This window comes from Pleurodeles waltl, chromosome 5 (genome assembly GCF_031143425.1).
Source record: "Pleurodeles waltl isolate 20211129_DDA chromosome 5, aPleWal1.hap1.20221129, whole genome shotgun sequence".
Lineage (NCBI taxonomy): Eukaryota > Metazoa > Chordata > Amphibia > Caudata > Salamandridae > Pleurodeles > Pleurodeles waltl.
The window spans coordinates 1744894745-1744919850 of record NC_090444.1 but is presented as its reverse complement, the minus strand read 5'-3'; positions in this window follow the sequence as shown (position 1 = coordinate 1744919850).

The window sequence follows — 25106 nt, the reverse complement described above, 5'->3', positions numbered from 1 at the left end:
ATTTTCTTAATTAACATATCTGCTTCAACACACCCCCTTAGGTTTAGCCAGGTTTGAGGTGTCAGAATTTATCAGGGGAAAACTGCGAGGTGTAATAATTATCACACCACGCATAATTCCAATTCCTTTGTAAACACATATCGATATCTAGCCCTGAACCCGAAATACAGGCCTTAGGCCCATATTTATACTTTTTTTGAGCCGCATTTGCGTCTTTTTTTATGCAAAAGTGGCGCAAACTTACAAAATACAATTATATTTTGTAAGCTTGCGCGGCTTTTGCGTCAAAAAATGACGCAAATGCAGCGCAAAAAAATATAAATCTGGGTCTTAGTCTGTTGTGATGTCTGCTGTGATGTTCTTTAGAACAGTGAAATATGTGAATTTATCTGGGCTAAGTTTGTACAGACCCTCTTAGATGTTATACTTTTTGCATTTTGACAAGGATCCACTTTGGCTAATTTATTATGCACTAATCTTATATTCTGAATGCTGGAAACTATTTGTTAGGACAATATGCAATCAGTGACAGAGGAGGTGCAGTGATCATTAGGGGGTCTTATTCCAGTGGTGGTGCTACAGCCAGTCCCAAAAATGTTGCTGCTGTGCGAGCCTGCATCGCTGCACCCAATCCATAGATCTCTTGTAAGGGGAAGTGCAAAGAAGCAGCCTTAAAATAGATGCATACGTTTCAGCTCATTTTGAGAAATTACATTTTTTTTAAATTGCATTTAATTAGCCTGCAATTTTCTCTATTAGGTTTGATCAGTGGATGCAACTAAAAATATGGAAATGTGTGTGCTGTTATTCCAAATGCATTACTAAAGGTTTATGGATTATTTGGTCTGGCAAACCAGTCTGAAGTTAAATTCGTGAAGTGCAGTGTTTAGATACATGACCTTGTATTGTAAAACGTTGCTCAATCTCTGTGCCCCTCGCACAGTGGAACTACACAGTAAACACACATTTATAAATCATACAAAGTTTCACAACTATCTCACACTCCCTTTATTACATTTTATATAAATACTGTTCATAACATCAGCTGTGATCATTGCTCGATGAACGAACACATATAGCAGACGCCCTGCAGCACAGACATAATGTGGCCCATTGGAATATACATCTTCAATGTATGGAAGATATATATGCTTTCATTACTTTGTATTACCCTTATTATGGTTGAATATCTGAGGCATCGGGCCCTTCCATAAACAGCTATTAGTCTTTGAAACTAAAGTTTGCATGTTTTATTTTTTTCAATTAACTTTGAATGTGCTTATCTAACCCATATTTTGCATTTCTTCAGGGGTGAGAATGGGCAATCCATGGCAGGAATACAGTGGAAACTTTGGCATTCACTCACAAACTCAGGAGTTTGTAGGTATTCACAAGGTTCTCCACGACCTATTGACCTACTGTATTCGAAGAATTATTCCTGTCAAAAAGCAAGAGTGAACCTGCTACCCTGATGGAGATGAAAGGAGAATACACTCAAAACTGCCTTGGATGGAGGCGCAGGAGTTTCTCAGCGACGAAAAATATTTTCCCAGTGATAAAAATAAAATAAACGTGTAATTGTGTTACTGGGTCAAAGGCGTGTTCTCGTGTACAGTATATACAATTCTACAAGCAAATCAGCCTTTGCATGGACATAATTGGGAATTCGCAAACCCTTTCCAGAGGTCCACGTGGAAACCTGCAACTGATGCAAGTTTCCATGAGTTCTCCTGGAAACCTTTGCAAATTCGAAAAATGTGTGTGTCTTTTTTCAAGAAATAAGTTGTGTAACTCTATGCCTCTCATAGATTTTTCTGAAGATCCCCTGGAAATCCTAACTCAGCTCCAATCAATGTCTCCAGGGACAAATCTGCCTCCTTAGTGCACTTGCCCTGTTTTTTAAAATATATTTATCTTCTAACATTTGCTGGTGATGTCCTTTTCTAACACAGCATGCACACTTATGCAAAAAAAATTGATTTACTTTTGTGATGTTGTTCATGCTGGAAACCTAGCTGAAAATCACTTGTGAATCCATGAATTGGGAGATTCTAAAAATGTACATTGACACTGCCCTCTTGCCCCGTCTTCCTGTCCCTTTTCTTTCAATTTTTTCAACCCAACCTTCATTTCTCAAATCAAAAATGCTCATAAGCAGGCAGACATTGCTACTTGAAATTTAGCATGCCCAATCAGAAATATTATTTCTTTAAATCGTGTTATAGACTTTAAGAGAAGGGATAATGGGCAAAGAAATATTTGAGAATCACTCCATGAATAACCAACTAATCCAGATAGTTTGAATCTATCGCAAACCATAGCTTCATTAACTTATAATATTATTTTTGATGTAAAATGTGCAAACCTTCTCAAAGCTGAGCCCATATTTGTTATGCCCTTAAATAGCGAAATAGTGTAATCATGTAATAACAAGCAACCCAACATTCGCCAGACCCCATTGAAAAGTGTCAGAAATCTGGACACAGGGCTTCTTTGCTATGGTGGTAGCACCGTGCTACAAGTGTCTGGCTCTACAAAGAACATTTCTGAAGTATTTGTCTTTGCATGTACCATAGTACATCATTCCATGAATATGAGTGTATTCACCCATGTACTTCATTGCCGATTGTTGAGAAAGGAGGGGATTTCTCTATCACCTATCACATATGCATGAATGTCATTTAGGGGTCGCCAGGGGTCGCAGATGAGACCCATGGCTTGACCCTTGCCACTGTCTTTGCACCTCCTGGCTTCAGAGGTGGCAAAATGTTTAAATATTCTCTATTAGTGTAATAAAAATACAATTAAGTGGATTATGACCCTCCCTGGCAGCTGAGATAAGTAAAATGCTTTTAAATGCAAGTTGTGTGTGTACCTGAGGGTGAGTGTGTGCGTGAGAGTGTGTGTTAGTGTGAATGTGTATGTTTAAGCATGTGTGTGAATGAAATTGAAGGTCAAAGAGCATGATGTCACTTCCGCTACCCCTGGCATTTTGTTGTATTGACGTTCATGCACATATGTATCTCTTCCCTTTCTACACTTCACTCCAGGCCACTGCTTCAGCTTGCTTCATTTTTAGCATGTCTGATCATGCACAGGTAGATCTCTTGAGTCAGCTGCGCTTCAAACCTCCTGGACCTTAAGCAGCATTGTCCGTCTCTGCCTCTCCTCTTCACAGCTTCACTCTCTTGCTCCACCTTGACCTCTCCAGCACTTTTTTTTAGAACATTTTAACCCTCATTACAACCTCGGCGGTCTCCCCAGAAGACCCCTGAGGCTGTGGGCGCCAGAATACCGCCATTGCTGGCGGTATGTCTGGCTCCCTATTATGACTTTTCCGCGGGGCCAGCGAACGGTAACAGTGTTACGGTCCGCTGGCCCAGCGGAAAAGTCACATAAACATTGATGCCAGCTCTTAATAGAGCCGCCGGCAATACAGATGTGCAGCGGGTGCAGTGGCACCCATCATGCATTTCACTGCCCGAAATTAGGGCAGTGAAATGCGCGATGGGGTTATGCCTGGGGGCCCCGAGTACCTTACCACCAGCCATTCCATGGCGGTGTCTACCCACCATGGACAGGCTGGCGGTAAGGGGAGTCGAAATCCCCAGGGCAGCACTGCCCTGGCGGATTACGACTGCCGGGACCGCCATGGCTGTATACCGCCGGTCCCGGCGGTGTTATCGTGGCGGTACCGCCACGGTCAAAATGTGGTGTCCAGTACAGCCAGCCTGTTGGCGGTACGAACGCCACTATAGCCCTGGCGGTCGAATGAGGGCCTTTATCTTATTTTTTTAAGGCAGAATCTATAACACCCTCGAGTTGGGGGCTTTAGAGATTAACTGGACTATGTGATTGGTTGGCCTTGTTACATCACGCTCCATTCAGATGAGGGAGAGTTTGAAATGTAGTTGTAGCTCATTTTAGTCTCATAGGACAGAGTCTGCTTCAAGTGTTCTCTCTTCCAGACCTTCTGGATCACCAGCCTCATGAGAGATGAGCTTTAGTTTCACTCTGAGGGTCACTGAAATCATCCACCAAAATTATTCTGCATAAAAGATCAACAGAACACTTTTCATGGTGACCTAGATATCGTGAACTAAATATTGTTTACAAAAAAGATCGAATTTGGCCCATTACCTTTCATTGGATAATATTTGTGTAAACAATAGTTAGGATACAATATTTTTGACAAGCGATATTAAGTCTACAGTTTTCTGGGTAATAACCTTAAGAATACATCTTTTCCAAAATCACCTGGAAGCAAAGCTAATATTATGTTTCACGTGCTTTGTTGTTATAATATCGTACTCCTACTCTCACTGCCACTTTAATGCTATCCTCCTATGACTTAGTTCAATTTCACCAATTGTGTGCCATTCAATAGTGCTTCTATTGCGTGGAAGGTCTACAAAAAAGAGTAAATAAATATACCACTTTAACGGTCTCCTCACAATCCTAGAATGTCACCTTATCATTTTTATATGACCTCAACGTGGAAAACCAACAGCTTCTATTTGCACTCAAGCATTTGACAACATCTGCAAGCTACACCGGCAACACCACCTCTAATTCTAATGGAATGAATTCCTTGGATTTCCCATCCGTGGGATTTGTGCTGAGGCCCCCATCTCTGACATGGACTGACCACATTCTTTATTCTTGCCATGAGTCACTAACTGACTCTAAAACCTCTTTTGAACTCTAGTGATCCTAACCTCGAAGAGACATGGCAGTCTTTCTAATTCAAGGCCACTGAAGCTACTTTCTAACGTAATTGTGCTTGCAACAAAATACCTGCTTAGTACAAGGGAGATTTGCTTCAAGCGTTTGGCATTCATGTGCTGCTCTTTGTATTTATTTTGGTTTCCTTGAGTTTACATCATATCACAGGAGAGCAGTGGAATGTTGTGCACACAATTTGTTATAGACAGTGAAATAGGCAATACAACAATTTAACACTGGTGTGTAAATTCGTTATAAAAGTCTGAACCAAAGGTAGAACAATCTGAGGTATTACTTATTACAACGGTGATCAGTTGGAAGAAATTTCGGTCAAGGCACAAGATTGTGCCAGGACTTGAGAAGGTTGTGCCTGCTGAATAGGGTCACCACAGATCACTCTTAACCATGGCTGGAGATCATGGAAGGGAAGGACTCATTTGTTAGACAGAACATCAATTGTTCCCAGGAATTACTTATAAATCAGGAATATGTTCAGCCACTTCTGAGAGTGGAAATAGATAGGGCTAATGGAGTGTCATCAGTAATGAAATCCTAAGAAATATCTAGGACTTTCTTAGTTTTGTGATATATGTTGTGTCATGGAGATGCTTCGTTTTTGTAGTGGATATTGAGACATGTTGAAGTTAATGAATCTGATGTAGTCTGGTCAGCACAGTGGTGTGAAGTCGAGGGTACAGTGTTGAAGCATTTAGAAATCAGATGACATCTGACAAGGGTTGGAACAGGTAAGCTTTATTCAGGCACATCAGCCATCGCCTTCAGCCAACTCCATTATCTGAGAATGTTACAGGCAGATTACATCAACTCATTCTAGATTGGAATCCCTATAGTCTGAAGACAGAGGCCACAAGAAGTGGGTTCCTGAGACAAAGCACAGTGTTAAGCACAGTGTTTTATCAAGTACAACTTTAAATGAAGCATATCTGGTTTTCGAGACGCCAGTATAATCGAAAGGCTAAAGTCCATGTTGGACAAAATTGGTCAAAATTAGTGGTTAGACAGGAAATTCATAAAAGAAGAAGTACATGTGCACCTATAATTGTACACCTATGTATGGGTCAAGATTTTCTCCACTGGGTCCTTTTTAATGTGCTAACAAATGTACATATGTAGAATTACCCTCAGGGGTCTCTTGCACATGCACATTTAGGGCCAGATGTAGCAAAGGGTTTGCGAGTCGCCAATGGCGAAAAACGCCGTTTGTGAGGCACAAAAGCCCCTCTGCTATGCAGAAATGCATTTTGCGAGTCGGATCTGACTCGCAAAATGCATTTCCGACTCGCAAATAGGAAGGGGTGTTCCCTTCCTATTTGCGACTTGCAATGCTATTCAATTTCATTTGCGACCGCGAAAGCGGTCACAAATAAAATCGCAGTTACCATCCACTTGAAGTGGATGGTAACCCAGTCGCAAACGGGAAGGGGTCCCCATGGGACCCCTTCCCCTTTGTGACTGGAAAAAAATATATTTTTTCAGAGCAGGCAGTGGTCCAATGGACCACTGCCTGCTCTGAAAAAACCCGAAACTAAAGGTTTCGTTTTTTTTTTCCAAGTGCAGCTCGTTTTCCTTTAAGGAAAACGGGCTGCAGATGGAAAAAAAAAAACTGCTTTATTAAAAAGCAGTCACGGACATGGTGGTCTGCTGACTCCAGCAGGCCACCATCCCCGTGAGTGCCCATACTCGCAATGGGCCACCTCATTAATATTAATGAGGTGGGTCTTTGCGACCCCATTGCGAGTTGCAGAAGGTGTCTGAGACACCTTTCTGCATAGCAAATTGCGACTTGCAATTTGCGAGTCGCACGGACTCGCAAATTGCAAGTCGCAATTTTCTTTGTTGCTACATCTGGCCCTTATTTCTTTGAGGTGCAAAATATTGTTACCTATGAGGACAACTCTCCCTCTGCACATCCGGAAAATCTCAGGCTGATACACTACCCTTCCCAGACTGAAGGGGAAGTTACCCCATCCCTTAACTGGAAAAAGCCTCCGACCATTTGTATGGTTAGAAGTTGTCAGATCAGAATTTGTGAATGATCACAAATATATATGTTTTTCAAACATCCAACACAAACCATGCCTTGGAGTGCCCAATCTTGTGGCAGAGAAATATGCATTAGTAAATACATTTACACCTGCCATGAACACTGTTGTGCATTCTTGGGAGATGAAAAATTGAGGTTCCATATATTCAAGGTAACTATACAGAGAGAAGTTATAGATTTACAGTTCTTAACTTGACCATATAGTGGCAGTCAGTATTGTGAATGCAATATTCTTGTAGTCGATATTTCAACCAATGCACACAAAATTAAATTATAACGAGAGACATTTTAGTCATACAATATAGGAAATATATATGCAAGGGCTTACTTTGTGGCCCGTCCATGTTGTATATAAAACAATATATTTTTTACAAAATGTAGTTTTTCCAATACAAAATCAGATAGGGATAGATTATTTTTCTACATGGAGGGTACAACTTTGTTTTTTCAGTACTAAATCAATCAGTGAAAAACAAAGTCAAATCAATTGTTAAGTGTATCAGTACATCAAAGAGGACTTAAATGGTGAGTCAACCACTTAATGTGGGCCTTTGGAATACACATCTTAAAAGTATGTAAGAAATATATGCTTTGATTACTTTGGGCCTGATTATGACCTTGGTGTATGGTATACTCTGTTACAAATGTGACAGATACCCCCCTGCTGTTTTACAAGTTCCATAGAATATATTGGAACTTGTAATACGGCAGACAGAATTCCAGGCACGTTTGTGACGGAGCATCCCATCCTCCAAGGTCATAATCAGGCCTTTTTGTAATACATTTACTATGGTTGAATATTTGAGGCATAGGGCCTCCCCTCTTGTTTTTAAAAAGGACTCCCACCCACTAGGGTTATTAGTGGCATCCTTCATCATCAAGTCCTCATCCAGACACAAACTGAGTTAAGAGGCTAAGGGACACCTAGGAGCACATAGTAGGAATCCAGAACTAACAGAGCTTTGACACCTAATTGGTGTTGCTTACCAAGGTTCATAGGCCAGTCCCCTTGCAGTCACTGTAGAGCATGCAATCTGACAACCCACATGAAAACTTTAGATCTTGAGCTGGAAACATCATGGACCTTGAGGATATACACTCATTTTAACTCAACACATGTCATTTTTATGATTACCTGCCCAAGTCAACCAGGTACACAGGAATCACTTGCAGGAAGATGAAGACTTGCATTTGCAAACATTACAGGAACCTGCAGTGCAAATAAACATCATCAAACGTCTAACCATTACATCGTGAAGGACCTCACTTTAGACTACCTCAAATGGGTTGTGATCAAACACTTAGGGGTTGTGATCAAACAATTAGACAGAATGACAAACAATTCAGAGTGTTTGTTATTTGAGAAGGAGCAAAGCTGAATTTATAGATTACCAACCAACAGGGATGGAATGAATGATGACATTAAGTGGACTGCATTGAATTAATAATGACATTTTGGGTGTTCCTAATGATCACAACAGATTGAAACAAATGGTGAGGTAAGATTCATTCTCCTTTCCCTAAATATACTAGGTTATACCACTCCAAATACAGGCTAGTACACGTCACACTTCACTACATTTCGTGACCTCAGGGAATAAGTAACATAACACAAGTATCTGGAGGTTCTGAAGGCTGACAACAATTGATACCATGTGAGATAGACATATTCATTTACATTACACCTTGGAACTCTCCACCAAAATTCAACATAACGCTTTTGGAAGGAAATGAATATGAAGAGGATCAAGCACATAAAACAAATCATATGACCCTGTTTTTAGTTTTATCATTTTAGTAATCAGTGTATTTTTTTACATTAAAACTTGGTTTACCTGCCCCTATAGACAATTTCCTTGACGTGTTGTGTGAGTTCAGTGAACAAGGTAGGACAGGGGATCCTAGAATGAAAAAGACTTTAAGATATCTTCGGGTAATTTTACATATAGATTCCGCCCTAAACAAAGAAGTGCTTCCTCGATTATCAAGGTTGAGCACACCCAGACACAGACGATATCTGGACGAGGATTCGACAATGAAGCATGCAACTAGGAACCCTAGTGGGTAAAAGTCCTTTAAAAAATAAGAAGAGATTTAGAGACAATCAACATTAACACAAGTGTGTTCCTTCTTTTTGATGAATTCAGTATACAAAGTTGGGAGTGGAGAGAACCAATTAACAAACTTCTAGCTCCCCCTCCTGATTAAGTATCAATCACTTAGCTCAAATTTAAAGTCTCTGTCTTGCTGTATATGATGCATTAAATGCGAGGCTCATGGACTGATGGTGGAAGATTGTCAAATTTCAGACTCAGATCTAAGTAATCTGTAAGACTATCCTCAAGAGATTGTGCCCATATACGATAAAGGTGGACCCTAATTTCATCAAAGTCTGAGAAATACTTACCAGTATACATATGAAGGTGTATCTATTCCATGGGGAGACACCTCCCACGAAATTCGGTCAGCTGTGTTTTTTCTGCTGTTATTTGACAACTTAGTTTAGTAATGGCAATGTATTTTTGACATTAGAACTTGGTTTACCTCCCTCTATAGACAATGTAATTGATGAGTTTAGCAAACAAGGTAGAACAATTGTTCAGTCCTATTTTTAAATTAAAACAGTGAAACAAATTACCGAGTCTGCCCGATATCATATAGTGTTGCTGTTTGATGTCACCACTCAGTTGGAGGCGTACCAGGTGTTTCGCACCACATGATGCAGAAGCAGAAAAGAAAGATGATTAAATAGTGTGAAAAAGGAATCATAGGCAACATGCAAGGATTAGAGGAGCCGAATAGGTGTCTCCTGGGTACTAGCCTATGACAAAGTAAATTCTAAGGTAGAAAAAGCATCCTTAACCTGGATATATCTAACTATAATTTCTAATAGGCCAATATCTATTATCTCTTTCCCCCTCTTCCCTTCTTTTCTCTACTCTTTCCACCCTTTCTCTTTAGAGAGTGTGACTATAAGGTCTAACCGCCTTTAGTACCCTATGGGGCACAATGAAGGCACTAACCAAGCATGATTTTGATCACGTTTTGCTGCGTATGCATAAACAACCAAACACGAAAATGCTTTATTACAATCATGAGGGCTTGAGATCAAGCCAATTTGATAGCAGGACAGTGTTTTAGAAAAAACTGGCAATGTGTGTGCATCAATTTGTTCCAATATATATATTTGTGCACAGTGTTTGTTGTATGTAATTTGGACTGTGAAGGCTTTTACGTTTTCTCGCTTTTGAACCACATTTATCGAACTGAGGATTTGCCTCAGGAAGGACTGTAAGAGTGGCATCTTTGAATGAGTGAAACTCACAGAGCTAGATTCAAACCGAACAAATGTACTGATTTGAGGAAAAGCAAACCCTCTGCAGTTGAGTGGGGACCTATGTTTTGACCTGACAAAAACCAACTGATCAATCAGGCAGACTTTCTTGGTTGAAACACATAGACCCGCAGGTGCTGGTTTTAGTCAATAACTCCTGGAGCATCACACTTTGTTTTTAATCTTGCCAGGGGCTCCTGGAATAGAATTAGGACACCTTCAGGCAATTTTGCATTTAGTTCCCTTTCTAAACAAAGAAGTGCTTCCTTGATTATCAAGGTTGAACCTGCCCAGATACAGAAGGTATCTGCACAAGGACTCATCAGTGAAGCATGAAGCTAAGAACCCTGGTAGATGAGAGTAGTTTTAAAAACCAGACGAGATGCCTCCCTGTTAGAAATTGGGTCTCTAGTTGGCAGAGGTATGCACCCTGTCCAAGTAGGGACCACAATCCTCGTCAGTTTAAGTAACAACAGAATCTAAATGATCCTGTGGTCACCCTCTGGTAGCTTGGCACAGAGCAGGTAGGCTTAACTTAGAAGGCAATGTGTAGAGTATTTGTGCAGTAACTCGTACAGTAACACAGTGAAAACACCACAAAAGGTACTCCACACCAGTTTAGAAAAATAGATGATAATCATCTGACTAAAATAAGACCAAAATAACAAAAATCTAATATGCACAAGTCAAGACATCACTTTTTAAAGGTTTTAGATGAGTGTCAATCCTTAAGAATCAGTAGGTGTATCCTTTTAGCACAAAGTACCTGGGATGCATCAAAAATAATGATGCAGAGGGCTGTAGAGGAGGAGATGCGTCAGAAATTAAAGTACCACCTTGGCTCCTCACTGTGATGTGGAGATATTTTGACAACCAGGGACGATGCGTGAAAAATCCAAAACGCGTTGTAAACATGCAAAAGGCGCTTCGCCGATTCAGCAGGCGATGCAGTGATTTTTCAGCTGCGAGACAGGCTCTACGTTGATTCTGAAGGCATTTCATCAAATGTTGCAGGTGTTGCATTGGTTTTTCCAGCACTGTGGATTTTCTCCTTCAGATTACGTTTTTGATGGTCCTGAGACTTCAGAACAGAGCTCAGTGCAAGCCCTTGTAGAGCACTTGTGGGGGAAGGCAAAGTCCTTCCAGCAGAGTCAGTGGCCAGCAGGCAGCAGACAACAAGCAGGGCAGCAGTCTTTCTAGGAAAGCAGTCCAGATGAGTCCTTGGGCAGCATGGCAATCCCTGTGACAGAGTCCAGTTGTAGGTCCAGAAGTGTTTGATTTTGGGGGGTTACAGACCCAGTATATATGCCCAAATGTGCCTTTAAAGTGGAGGAAAACAGTAAAGAGTGGTTTTGAAGTGCACCAGTTCCCCTTTCAACCCATTCCTGTCTGTTGGGAGAGCTGTGGGGGTTACCATACCTCTGTGTGAGATCAGGCCACTAGCCTTTGAAGTGTAAGGGAGAGCCCCTCCACCCTTCCTGCCCAGGAAGACCCATCAGTAGGCAGATGAATGCAGATGCAGCTGAGTGTCCTGTGTTTATGGCTGGCTGGGTGGAATGCACAAGGGGAGCTGTCAACCAGCACAGATTAGATGTGGATTTGAGACAGCCTGCAATGCACAGACAGTAGTAAGTGCAGATAAATACCTACATTCTAAAAGTAGCATATCTGAAACATACTAATGTTAAATCCAACTTCACCAGTAAGCAGGATTTCTCACTAACATTCCAAACATACCAAACATGACAATGCCACTCCTTTCAGATTAGAAATTACCACGTGACGCATATAGGGATAGACCATACAAGGATTTTTAATATTTTTGTCATGATTTGAGTGCAAGTAATAACCTCACCACTTTTCCTACCACCTTCCTACCACCACTATTGCCACCATTAACACCACCATTACTACAACCACGACTGCCATTACCATCACATTACCATTATCACCTCTACCAAGACCGACATAACCATTGCCTTCACTGTTACCACCACCAGAGCAATGGTGGTTGCCTGTACTTCCATGCTTTACCACCTGAACTTCAGACCTACTGACTTTGCCAATGCATGTTCTATCAGTAAACACAGCATAAAGTCAACCAGTGCAGGTGAACTGTCATTCTCAAGGATGTATCTGCTTTCAGGGTACTTTTGGCAATCAGATGCTGTTTCTTAATCTTGACTCCCCGACTCATAAGGACATAAGGTGAAGGTGGCCCATCTCTTTGCTTAAGGTATGCAGTCCTGTGACTAGCTTTAGCCACAGCCATTGTTTAAATGTTAGTCTTGTCAAAGCATTGACTGGTCCGCTGATACGTGGTCAAGGTCCATTAAGCAAAAATGGATTTTTCTTGCTCCAAAGGTGTGAATTCAAAGAAGAAGTATGCATTTGACAATACCATTCATTCTACAGTAAGGAGGGAATCAGGAAAGCAGTGCAGGCATTGGCATGCTGCAAGTACACAAGACAGTGGACCTGGTTACCATTAAGCCCTATGAAGCACTGAACATAATTAGGGGCTACATGCATCCCTAACGAAGGTGTACCTTAGCTCCCATGTACCCAACAAACCTAATGCACACTACATACAAGCTGGGGGGATTAGGGAACCCAGTAATGAGATACTAAACATATTTCCCTGGGAGAGCCACAAGGCAGTCTCTTCCCTCCAGTGCAAGTAAAATTTCTATCCCCCACTGCTGTAACCCAGGTTAAAAGGAGCCCTCTCTTGGAAAGCAACATTCCCAAATCAAGCTTAACCCTTTTCACACAGATCTGTTGCAGAAGAAACCATACACAATTTGATGCCATGATAATAAAATGAGGAGCATGGGCGCAGTGTGAGAGGCTTTCAATCCTATATTCACACCCACATAATGACACCTCTTTATATTTAATTCAAATGTTTCTGCATTTTGGGAATTTACACCAATGTGTCATTTGTCCATGTTCTGGATTGTCGACAGAGATCTAAGATTTCAATGGGGAATTTTCAGGCAGTGTTAAATTTGAGCCGGTGGTTTCCGGTGCAGGGTACTGGCACTTATTTGTAAGAGCCGGCACCTATTTTTGTGCCTCAAGCATTTACTGCGAGCAAAAGAAAGAAATGGGAGGGACGGAGAAAACAGAAAGCTGCAAGAGTGAGCTGAAGGGGCAGGGAGCGGCTGTAAATGTGATTAAAGAGGCCTGAGACGGCTTCGGGATTAAGCTGCGTCAGTATTCCATGCTCGCATATTTAATTGCATTAGCTGCGTGTTTGAGAGGCAAGCTTTGGGCACCGGTGCATTTTTATTTACAAATTAAGCACTGTTTTCAGGACATATGTACAGCATTTGAATAACCATTTATTTGCTTACCTTAGACAAGAATCATTGGCACATTCCTGTTCATTTGTTTTTAGGGTCGAGCCTGCGTTGCATGCGTTTGCGCATGCGTATCGCAGTGAGACGCTTTTGTATTTAGAAAAGGGCTCTGAGCCCTGTCAACTTCACGTCAGTGTTTTTTATTGGTTCGTGGGCTTGCCTAATAAAATCTGCTTGCTTTCATTAGTCGGAGGCAAGCATACGTCATGCCTTTTCCGGTGGCTAGCCCTCCTCGAGCGCAGCGACCAAGTACAGAAAACATGCGAAGCTCGCTGTTTTCCATCGGGCTCGTGGACTTCTTTTTCTCTAATTTAAGAGCGCGATCTCGCTTGGCAGAAGTCGAGCGCTTTACATAGTTAATTTCACTTTTTCGGGTTGCGTACATAAATGCACTTTTGTCCGATAGGTGAAAAGTCGGGTTAGGAGTTTACAACACGATCAGCTCTAACATGAGCAAACGCGAGACCCGTTGCATTGTAAATGCTTGTTAATATTGTCAGCAAATGAAATCCACATAAACCACTGGATTCCTTCCACTACAGCAGTGTTTCATTATGGAAGTTTGTCAGTGGAGCCTGAACTAGTGCCCTACAGTTCATCATTCTTATGTTGATAACACTGAGACATGACATCCATAAATCTGATCCATCATTAATAGATATGATCCAGTTTTGAATGCGTTATGGCGCCTCCTCTGTGAATTACTTAGATTTCCAGTTATACATCACTCGGCGCGCCCCCTGCAATGTGATAAAACTGAGACAGCTGTTGTATTCTCTGACGGCCTCTATTACTCTTCACTGTAAATTACATCCAGTCTCCCTCTCGCTGCTCCCCAAAGTGCAAGGGTGCTTAGATGTCTATCGTCTCAGTTACAATTGCAATGGAATATTTAATGTGCGATTTAAATTCATGAACATATCAGTAAGTACATTTTTATTTTAGTGAACCCTGACTCTTACTGTGATTAAAAAAGTCTTTAATATTATTTTAAAAATCTGATGATGATAATAATAATAATAATAACAATAATAATGATAAGAACAACAACAACAATAATAAATAGAAGAATTATACTAATCACCGTTATGATACTAACAAATATGAGACAATAATATTATTAAATAGTATAAGGTGTAAAAATACCAACAAGAACAATCATATTAGGAATAATCAGCATTATTGCTGTTTTTATACTATTATTGCTATTATGTTTATGTAGCACATGACATAACTAGGATTTGCTGAAGGTATTTAATCACGGTGTAGCATGGTACTCATGTAGACAAGCGCTTTCTCCACACATTGAGTAGTAGGCGCTGTATAAAAGATACAGTATAGGCAAGGCCACTGGAGTTGTGCAATTTTCGGGCTGCTGCTTTTTTCGCATAGTTATTGGTTTGCTGCTTTTGCCACATAATCTATAGTCTGCTGCATAATCTGCAGATTCTAACAAACAATGTGTTTCTAGTTCAAATGGATCAACAGTTAATAAAATATGGTAATGTGGATTTGCACGCGGTGGACGGCCTATTGTAAAGGTTAACTTGTCGTCTTTAGGTTGCTTCGTTCTGTATTTGGTTTTAACGGTACTAATGAGGTGAAATATTGGCCGAGAGAGCATTACCATGCGTAAAAATTACAAAATAATGAAGTAACAGTATCAAAAATGTCCCAAATTATGCTGCATAGTTTGTCTTTTCTTGGCGCAACATTTAGTCACCCTACCACATAATTTGGTGCTCTCCTGTCGCATAATTCCAATACAATAAGCATTACTTTGAAAAATTACTTTGAAAAATAAATTCCCAGAAATGTGCCTACCGTGCGAAACCTAAAAAGTCCCACATGTAGTCTTGTTAACGATAAAATTAAATAGCTACATTTTCTTACAAAGCCAGTCTTTCCAGCCCAACGACTCTAAAAAAAATACACTGTACAGTTATCTAAGTGACGTGATGCAAATTCGCCCCTTAACCGTTTAATTGTTTGTTTAGCTTGGTCTGCTTATACAAGCACAAAAAATCACATTTGCTCTCGTTTTCAGCTTTGATGATAGGCAATCTGTTTAATAGCCCACCATGGCGTCCAGAACTGAGCATGACCACAAAGAGGCCGCCAGCTGGCTAATCCGGGGAGCGCTTTCCGCACCTTTTTGTTTTGTGAAAATATCCCGTGGTCTGGAAATATTAAGATCACAACATGTCGGCCTCAAATAAGATTAGAGGAGGGCCTTATGTTATTTCCCAAGTGTCCTTCTCGCATTTTTCATGACTGTCAACTCCGTATAAATAAAACTAAGCTTTGCTAAGAATGGTAAACTTGATAAAGTGCCCCGTTATCAAGTTATCATGACCTGGGATTGACACTCGTACGTAGACGTTGCGTGCTGCGTAGACATTGCGCCTTCAATTTATTGAGTCCTCTTATTTCACTTTTTGTTATTCAGAATGGAATGATTATGGACATTCATAACTGGCACACTTATGTTCTAAATCTCCTGTGCATATCGTTACTTTAGTTAATATGTTTCTGTATTTTTGTTTATCAAAAAATGTAATAAAGAATTGAAATACAAAAAAAAGACATTGCGCCTTCACGCAGAAATGTAGATAAGCAGCGACATTACTATTCTTATTCAGTATTAAGGCCTAGATTTAAGTGGGCCTAGTGCCTGCTTGCGCCAAATTAGGCGATTCCACTGCAACATTTTTAGTGGCTATTTTTAACGCCTGCACAGAGCAGGCACTAAAAGGGGGCATACCCTTGTTTTCAATGGTTCCTTATGCACTATACAGGATTAGTGGCAACATTTTGGTGCTAGTTCTGCACAGTACATCAATAGCGTAAATTTTTTTGACGCTATTGCTCCTACGCCATGGTGTGCCATGCATTAAACGCGGCGGGCACATGGTGGTGGTAGGGGGGCGTTAAGGTGTGCAAAAAAGTTGGCGCTGTGCTAGGTGAAAAGCCACTTTTCTTAAATTCGGCCCATAGTTTCCTTTTGAAATATAGAAAAAATTACCAACAAAATCTATCCATTTTGATTCACTGAGCTGTTACAAATCAGGATAGCAAAAAACTCAATTTGTGCTTCAAAATTTCACATATATATTAATAACATGACATTAAGAGGCGTTTTGAAACAGTGTGGTTTTGAGGGGGGAAAATGTCACTGGTGAATTCGCCAATATCATGAGATTAGAGGAAGGGGTGAGAACGCGGAAATTACGTAGGCTGCACAGCTGCAAAAAGCAGCGAGCAGCAATGAACGTGCAAATTTGTTGGCTTTCACAAGCATTTGCGGGTAGATTCCCACCATGAAATGTACACAATACTTCTTCTTCAAGGCATAAAAAGCGGCTTCCCAGCGAGCATATGGGACAATAACGGACAAGTGAGGGAAGAGGTTTCTACACAGACATTGCACCTCCTCGAGACTACATTTCGGAACATCTTGTAAAGATCTGATTTTTATAGACTACTAGGGCTCCTGGGATTGACTGAAAACCCCCCAAAAAGGTAGAAGTCGGCTCCAAATGTTGGAGGCTTCTGACTTTTGGAGCCAGGGCGCTGTGAATCCTTGCCCAGGCCCTAAAGGAGCTTAGGAGGCCTTCATTATGTTCCAGCCTTTCACAAAACGAGGGGGGAGGGGGGAGCAAGTCCAAACACTTGAACCAGAAAGGCTTATATGTCACAGCATGACAGACATTGGCCGTCAAGGGGGAAACATGCCTCCAGGACAAAACACACAACTGGCAAAGGGGGATTTAGAACTCCATTGAGTCTGGTGGAGTTAGCAGCATGGCAACAGTACTTGCGGTGCATGGGGAGGCTTTTAAACAGAAGGCCGCTGGTTCTTACCAGGACTACAAATGAGGGAGAGGGAAGACAGATTGCATAACAGGTGAAAGCAGCGGGAGGCAATGTATTGATTTTGTTTAGCATTTCACTATCAAGGGCTGCGTTTATCCATCTTTCAGTGTGGCACCTGATATCCATCTGTACAAAATAAATACCCTCTTACAAAAATGTAGCTTTTCTATTGTTTATGAACATGTAGACTGCTAAAATAATGAATTATGACTACATTTCATATGAACTGACTTTTCTCTCTTCATAGTCATAAATACTGATAGCTCCTTTCCACCTCAGAGAACGTGATAGAGTGAAGACATGGGGCCTGATTTAGAGTTTGGCTGCCGAGATACTGTGACACAAATGTGGTGGATGCCGTGATACTGTGACACAAATGTGGTGGATGCCAGGTCTGCTGTATTACAAGTGCATGTTGGCCTATGGTGTAGGAAACCAAGACACACAGCCTGCAATGGCGGTCTGCATGTGCTAGGCGAGGGGTCCCTGAGGGTGGCACAATATATGCTGCATTGTTTGGGGACCCTCTATGGAACCCATGCCTTAGCTACCCAGGGAACCATTTACTAGGGATTTACAAGGGTGCCAAAGATATTGCTAATTGGGTAACAGTTGCACAGTTTTAGGGAAAGAGATCTGGCACTGGGGTCCTGGACAGCAGGAAGCCAGTGCACTTTCAGTGAAAAGTGCACCAATTACCAGGCAAAAAGTGGGGATGACCATGTCAAAGAAGGGGCATTTTCCTACATAACCCCCTAAACGAAAAATAATGCAACTAACCTTTCCCAACAGAGTCTACATTGTCAAAGTGAAAGAACATGGAAAGGCCATCTGCATTGGCATTGTCTGTCCCACGTCTGTGTTCCACTGTACACTACATTCCCTGTAGGGAGATAGACCATCTCAACAGTTTGGGGTTTTCACCTTTCATTTGCATCAGCCATCTGCGAGGCCTATGGTCAGTTTGAATAAGGAAGTGAGAACCAAATAGGTATGGCCACAACTTCAGGGACCAGACCACAACAGGCCACTCGAACACTGCTCTCTGGGAAGTAACTTCCTGCTATTGAACGCAACAGGATGGTCATGGCCATCATCATTGGTTTAGGATAGGCCACCCCATCCTTTCTTCAGAGGCATAAGTCTGCACCATGAACTGCTTTGAATAATCTGGAACTTTTGGGTGCTGAGCACCTTGTTTCCTTCATAATGTCAAAAGCCTTTTGACAGCTTGCTGTCCAGTTTACTTTCTTTGCCATTTTTTGGAGGTCAGTTCTGTGAGAGGTGCCACAATGGTACCATACCCCATTCAGAAACCTCCTGTAGGGTTATATGACGGAACACCGAATCTTAAACTACTACTAACCTTAACAACGAGGTCGGAACACCGACCTCGTCTTTACTACTAATGATTTTACCACGAATGCCTTAACAACGATATTTCGTTGTAAAGGCATTCCTGATAAAATCATTAGCAATAGGCACCATTCACCCTACATCCCTCACCCCACCCCCCCAACCCCACCCCAAAACCTAAAACCCCCTGACCCCCCACCCACTCCCCAAAACCAAAAACGCCCCACCCCCCCAACCCCACCCTAAAACCTAAAACCCCCTGACCCTCCACCCACTCCCCAAAACCAAAAACGCCCCACCCCCCCAATCCCACCCCAAAACCTAAAACCCCCTGACCCCCCCACCCACTCCCCAAAACCAAAAACGCCCCACCCCCCCAACCCCACCCTAAAACCTAAAACCCCCTGACCCCCCACCCACTCCCCAAAACCAAAAACGCCCCACCCCCCCAACCCCACCCCAAAACCTAAAACCCCCTGACCCCTCCACCCACTCCCCAAAACCAAAAACGCCCCACCCCCCCAACCCCACCCTAAAACCTAAAACCCCCGACCCCCCACCCCCTCCCCAAAACCAAAAACACCCCACCCCCCCAACCCCACCCCAAAACCTAAAGCCCCCCGACCCCCCACCCCCTCCCCAAAACCAAAAACGCCCCACCCCCCCAACCCCTCCCCAAAACCTAAAACCCCCCACTTACCTGAGTCGTCACCTTGTCATCTGCGTCGTCCCCCTCAGCCAACTCCCTTGTTTGTAGCTTAACCATGCATGTTCGTTGTTCAGGACATGCGTGGTTAAGGCACAAAATAACGAAGTCGTGGTTAAAGAAAGCGTTGTTCCGCTTTCGTTAACCAGGACTTCGTTATAAAAAATTCGGCATAAAGGATGTTTACCCTCCTGTAGTACCCAGCCAAGCCAAGCCAAGGAATTCCCAGACATGTGTCTGGGTGGTTGGGGCTAGCTAGTCCAGAATTGTCTGGATGTTGGTCTGTAATGGTTGAACATGGCCTCCACCTACCAGGTGACCCAAGTATACAACCTTGCCCTGCCCCATCTGGCACTTGCTTGCCTTGATAGTGAGGCCTGCACTTTGCACAGCTTTAAGGAACTTGCCAAGGCAGACCAGGTGATTCTGCCAAGTGGAGCTAAAAACAGCAGTATCGTCAAGATATGCTGCACTGAAGGCCTCCAGCCCAGCAAGGACTTTATTCACCAACCTTTGGAAGGTGACAGGGGCATTCTTTAAATGAAATGGCATTACAGTGAACTGGTAATGTCCATCTGGGGTCAAGAATGCAGATCTCTCTTTTGCTCCAGGGGTCAGACCAATCTGCCTGTACCCTGATGTCAAATCAAAAGTACTGAAATATGTGGCTGCCCCTAACCTGTCAATAACTTAATCTGCTCTTGGAACAGGGTGTGCATCTGTCTTGGTGACAGCATTAAGACCTCCATAGTCCACACAAAACCTCAGCTGTGGCTTACCTCCCTTGGAAACAGGATTGGGGACTAAAGCCACTGGGCTGGCCCAGGGACTGTCAGAGGGCTCAGTTACCCCTAAATCCTGCATCTTGCTAATTTCAGCACAGATGCTATTCTTCACTTGCTCAGGCTCTCTGTATATTTTACTTTTGACAGGCATATGGTCACCAGTGTCCACATCTTCGACACACCGGTTAGTTTGACCAGGGGTGAGGGAAATTAGCTCAGCATACTGCTGTAGAACTTGCCTGCAGCCAGCCTGCTATTGGGTAGTGAGGGTGTCTGAAAGACCACCCAATCATCTGACCCATCTTTGGGGCTGTAAGAAAGGAAGTCAAGGAGAGGCTCATTTTCTTCCTCCTGATCCTCTTCAGTAGCCATCAACATGGCCACACTAGCCATGTCATGGAAGAGTTTTAGGCGGTTCACATGAATGACCCTGTGAGGGTTCTTGGGAGTGCCTAGGTCAGGTGTTTCCAACTAGTCGATCGGGAGCTTCTAGTAGGTCCCACATAACCTCAGAGTATCTCACCTCGAGTTCATCTTTAAATGAGCAAAGCACAGGATCACATTTTTCTTTAAAGCTTAAGGTAAAGCTTTGTTTACATTACATGATCATCATTAGGCTTCTGATAGCAGAGTCTGATAATGAGCAGTGCTCAGTCTGATTTATGAGCCAGAGTGGGGCACAGTGGTGAAGAACTGAAGCACTGTAGTATTTAACTCTTAAATAAAAGTCCTTTTCGACTCAATATCAGAGTGTGAGAACACAATGATGTTTCTGAATGCTTTTGAATTGGAGAAAATGAAAATGAAAAGGTACCTTAATGATTAACTCTTTATTTTAATTTTCTCCCATTTCAAAGTGTCACATTTACAAGCATCTGGCCTTTTGCTCCAAGTGGCCAGTAGACCCTGTGCCATATTTATAACAGAAAAAGTCATTTTTTTAAGTGGGAGAAATTTAAAGTGAAGAAAACATTTTCTATGAAACAATAAGGTATACATTATGACCCTGGCGATCAGGGTTAATATGGCGGTAGAACTCCCGCCCACCCTCCCACTCCTCTCCCATGTCGGACGCCTGACTTACCTTGTCCGGCGAGGAGGTCGTCCGGCAGCGAAGGGACCCTGCTACCGCCAGCAGCGCCCTGCCAGCTGAACACCGCCAGGCTGTATTAATGGTCATAGTACAGTCGGAGGCGTACTACAGGCAGGGCGATGCCAGTGTTAGCAGCACCAGCTTACCTCTGTCCGCCAGCGTGAGCACTGCCGGACTTTTGCCTTTATTGTGACGGAAGTCAGGCAGTGCTCACAATATGGCAGACGGATGTTAGCCGCAGTGGCGGTATGTTGGTGGCCATCACAGAGGCGGTAGGAGGCATTTACCACCAATGTTACAATAAGGGCCTAAGTCTTAATGTTTTTCTCCACTTTTAATTAAGCCAATTAAGTCTTAAAGTTTTATGGAGAATGTTTCTTTACTTAAAATTCCTACCATTTAAACAAATGTATTTTTCTGTTGGAAATATGGCACCATGTTTACAGGCCACTGGAAGAAAGATGCCTGGTGTTTCTAAATGTGACACTTGGAAATGGGAGAAAATTGTATGATGCTTTTTATGGAATTGATAGAAACAAAGTTAACTCTTCAGTTTAATTTTCTTGACACAGTTCTAAATTTATAATTGAAAAACACTGCCATTATTTTAAGTGGGAGAAATTTAAAGTGCTGAAAAATGTTCCATGTTCTGAACATTTTTGCAGAACTTTCTCAGCACTTTAAATTTCTCCCATTTAAACAAATGGTTCTGTTTGTTTTATACACGTAATGGTGCCACATATTGTGAAAATGATGTCTTGTACCACAAGTACATATAACACAGTCTCTTAATCACCTGTACACATATATCCCATTCATACACACATGTTCCACAAGGACCATGCTCTCACCAACTCTAATGGTAGCCCTGTCATAGTGCCCTTACTCAAATTATTTTGTTCAAAATATAGTATCTGGCTCTATGGACATTAGGCTTAAAGTTAATTAAACTGGGTGTGGGGGTGTCTGGTAACAATGTGTGAGTTGCTTATCCTTCAGTAACTCACAATTATTTTCACTGATCAGAGGTAGCTCTCACTACAGAAAAGGTTGGAGACCTCTGGCCTAGGTCACCCAGTAGGCGACCTCACTCTTCTTCTCAAGGATAGGATAGGGGCCACTCCACTTGTCCTGGTGTGCCCTGGGATCCAAAGGCTCAAGTACCCACACCTTCTGACCTGGTTGATACTCCACCATGCCAGCCTTTTGGTCATACCAGAGCTTCTGGAGCTCTTGGCTGGCTTCAAGGGTTTGGATGCTTTCTCCATGTACTCAACCATTCTTGGACGTAGGCCAAGCACATAGTTTCCAATGTCTTGCTTGGGCTCTTGGGGAGGTTTATCCCTGCCTTCCCTCACCAGATACAGTGGTCCACTTACAGGATGTCCAAACAGCAGTTCAAAGGGGGAAAACCTATGCCCTTCTATGGCACCTCTCTGAATGCAAAAAGCAAGCATGGTAACAGGATATCCTATCTCCTTCTGAGTTTTTCAGGAAGTCATGCAATCTTGCCCTTCATGGTTTGTTGAATCTCCCAACTAAACCATTTGTTTGTGGGTGCTATGGCGTAGTTAACTTATAAGTCCCTCCACATTCATTGCACATTGGTTTGAGGTATGCAGATATGAAGGGACTACCTCTGTCTGATACCATCTCCTAAGGGAAGACCACTCTAGTAAAGAAACTAAGAAGAGCCCTAGCATCCGCAGGAGCAGTGGTAGTCCTAAGGGGTTTAGCTTCAGGGTAGCCAGGGGCATGATCCACTACCACCAGTATGAATCTGTTCCCTGATGATGTTGGAGAGTCTAGGGGGGCAACAACATCCACCCCTACCCTTTCAAAGGTCAGCTGCTTGCTGTCTCTGACTTTCAAGAGTGGGGCAGGTCCTCTGTCCCTGGCGGAGCTCATCCCTAGAAGGTCCCCCTGGGCCTAGGAGCTCTGGCATGTAAGGCCCAAGTTCCTGGGGCTCAGTTCACTCAAGGGCTGTCAGGTCTACTCCCTGAGTAGAGGGGACCTGAGCTTCTGGCAGATCAGAAGCTGGTTTACCAGACTTCTTGCCTTTTCTGTTAGAGGGTTAGGCCATTATCCCAAACTCCAGCACTGCATTTTCACCCTGGTTTTGCATTGTACTCTAGTTTTCACATATACTCATTCAGGTATACCCAGCATAGCTGTATGGGTCTTTCTTTCAACCTCAGCCCATGCTGAGGGCCCCAGATAATTTCTTAGCAGACAGGCTACAGGAATTGCAGAGGATTCCACCACCTGTTTCTTGCCACTAATCCCTTCCCATTCTAAGGACACCATAGATAAGGGCTGGACCTTAGCTTGGTTGCCAACACTGACGACTGTGAAGGTTTCACCAGTCAGATAATGTTCTGGAGAGATCACTTTTTCAGCCAATGTGGTTACACTTGCACCTGTATCCCTAAGTCCCTTAACCCTGATCTTATTTATGTGAGGCATGAGGCTGCTGTCTGTACTTCCCCAGATTACTGGGCCAGACAGCCAGGGCAGCTACATCCACCCCACCCTCAGAGACTGTATGCTCTCTGACATGGCAAGGGCATGCCTGAGAACAGATCTGGGGACTTACCACTGCAGCAGGAGCTGCAGGTACAGTAGGGGGATTCTTTTTGGGACAGACAGGGTCTCCAGTTCGGTGCCCATTGACTTTGCAGTTAAAGCACCAAGCCTTCTTAGCATCCCAGTTTTTACCTTGGTACCCACTCTTGGTCTCTATCTTGTCTCAGAACCACCCTCCTAAACAAGTTTTTGGGGGCCTTTAGAAGACTCTTGGTTTTTATCTTTACACTGGTCACCATCTTTCCATGGGGGGGCTAAGCAACCCCTTTCTTTTGGTCACCCCCACCATAGTTTGTCTTAGATCCCCTAGTCTTCACCCAGTGGTCTACCTTCTGTCCTAACTCTCGGGGAGAAATTGGATGTAGGTCAACCAGGTACTGATGCAACTGTTCAGAAACACAGTCACTTAACAGATGCTCTTTCATAATAAGATTATAAAGCCCATCACAGTCTTCCACCTGGTTCCCTGTTAACCAGTCACCCAGTGTCTTGACTGAAAAATCAACTAAATCTATCCAGGTTTGACTAGAGGGTTTTCTAGTCTCCCTGAACCTGATGCTGTATTCCTCAGTTGTGAGGCCAAAGCTCTCAATCATGGTATCCTTAATGTGGTCATAAGACTCAGCGTCTACCTCATTCAGTGTCAGGAGCCTATCCCTACACTTTGCTGAAAACAAGTCCCAGAGCAAAGAGCCTCAATACTTTTAGAAGAGTTTCCTCATTTTACAAGCCCCTTCAAAGTCTGTAAACAGTTTGTGATATACTCACCTTCTACATTTTTGGGAACAATCCCTTTGGGGATCATAGGGTCAGAAGCTTCTTCTTTGTCCCTATTCAAAATTTTGCTGCCACCAGACATGGGTCTTAGGCCCATCTCACCTGTTTCTTTTTCTATATGTAAGAGTTTAGCCTCTAATTCTATCCTCTAAGCTAACTTATGGAGTTCAGCATCTTCACTGTCTCCATCTCCCGGGGTACTATTAAAAGTGCTCTCAGTGGTGTTTACTGTCAGTGGAGCTGTGGAGGGATTCATCATCCTCTTCCACATCCTCCTCCTCCTCATTCTCATGAGGGGATTCTTTGCTTGCCATGGCTCTGTCATATTCTGCAAGCAGCTGCTGCCGAAGGGCTTTTGTCGGTTTAGACCCCATGGCAATTTTCCATGCTGCAGGTACTGCTGTGAAGGTCGCAGTGGATAAACCCACAATGGACTTT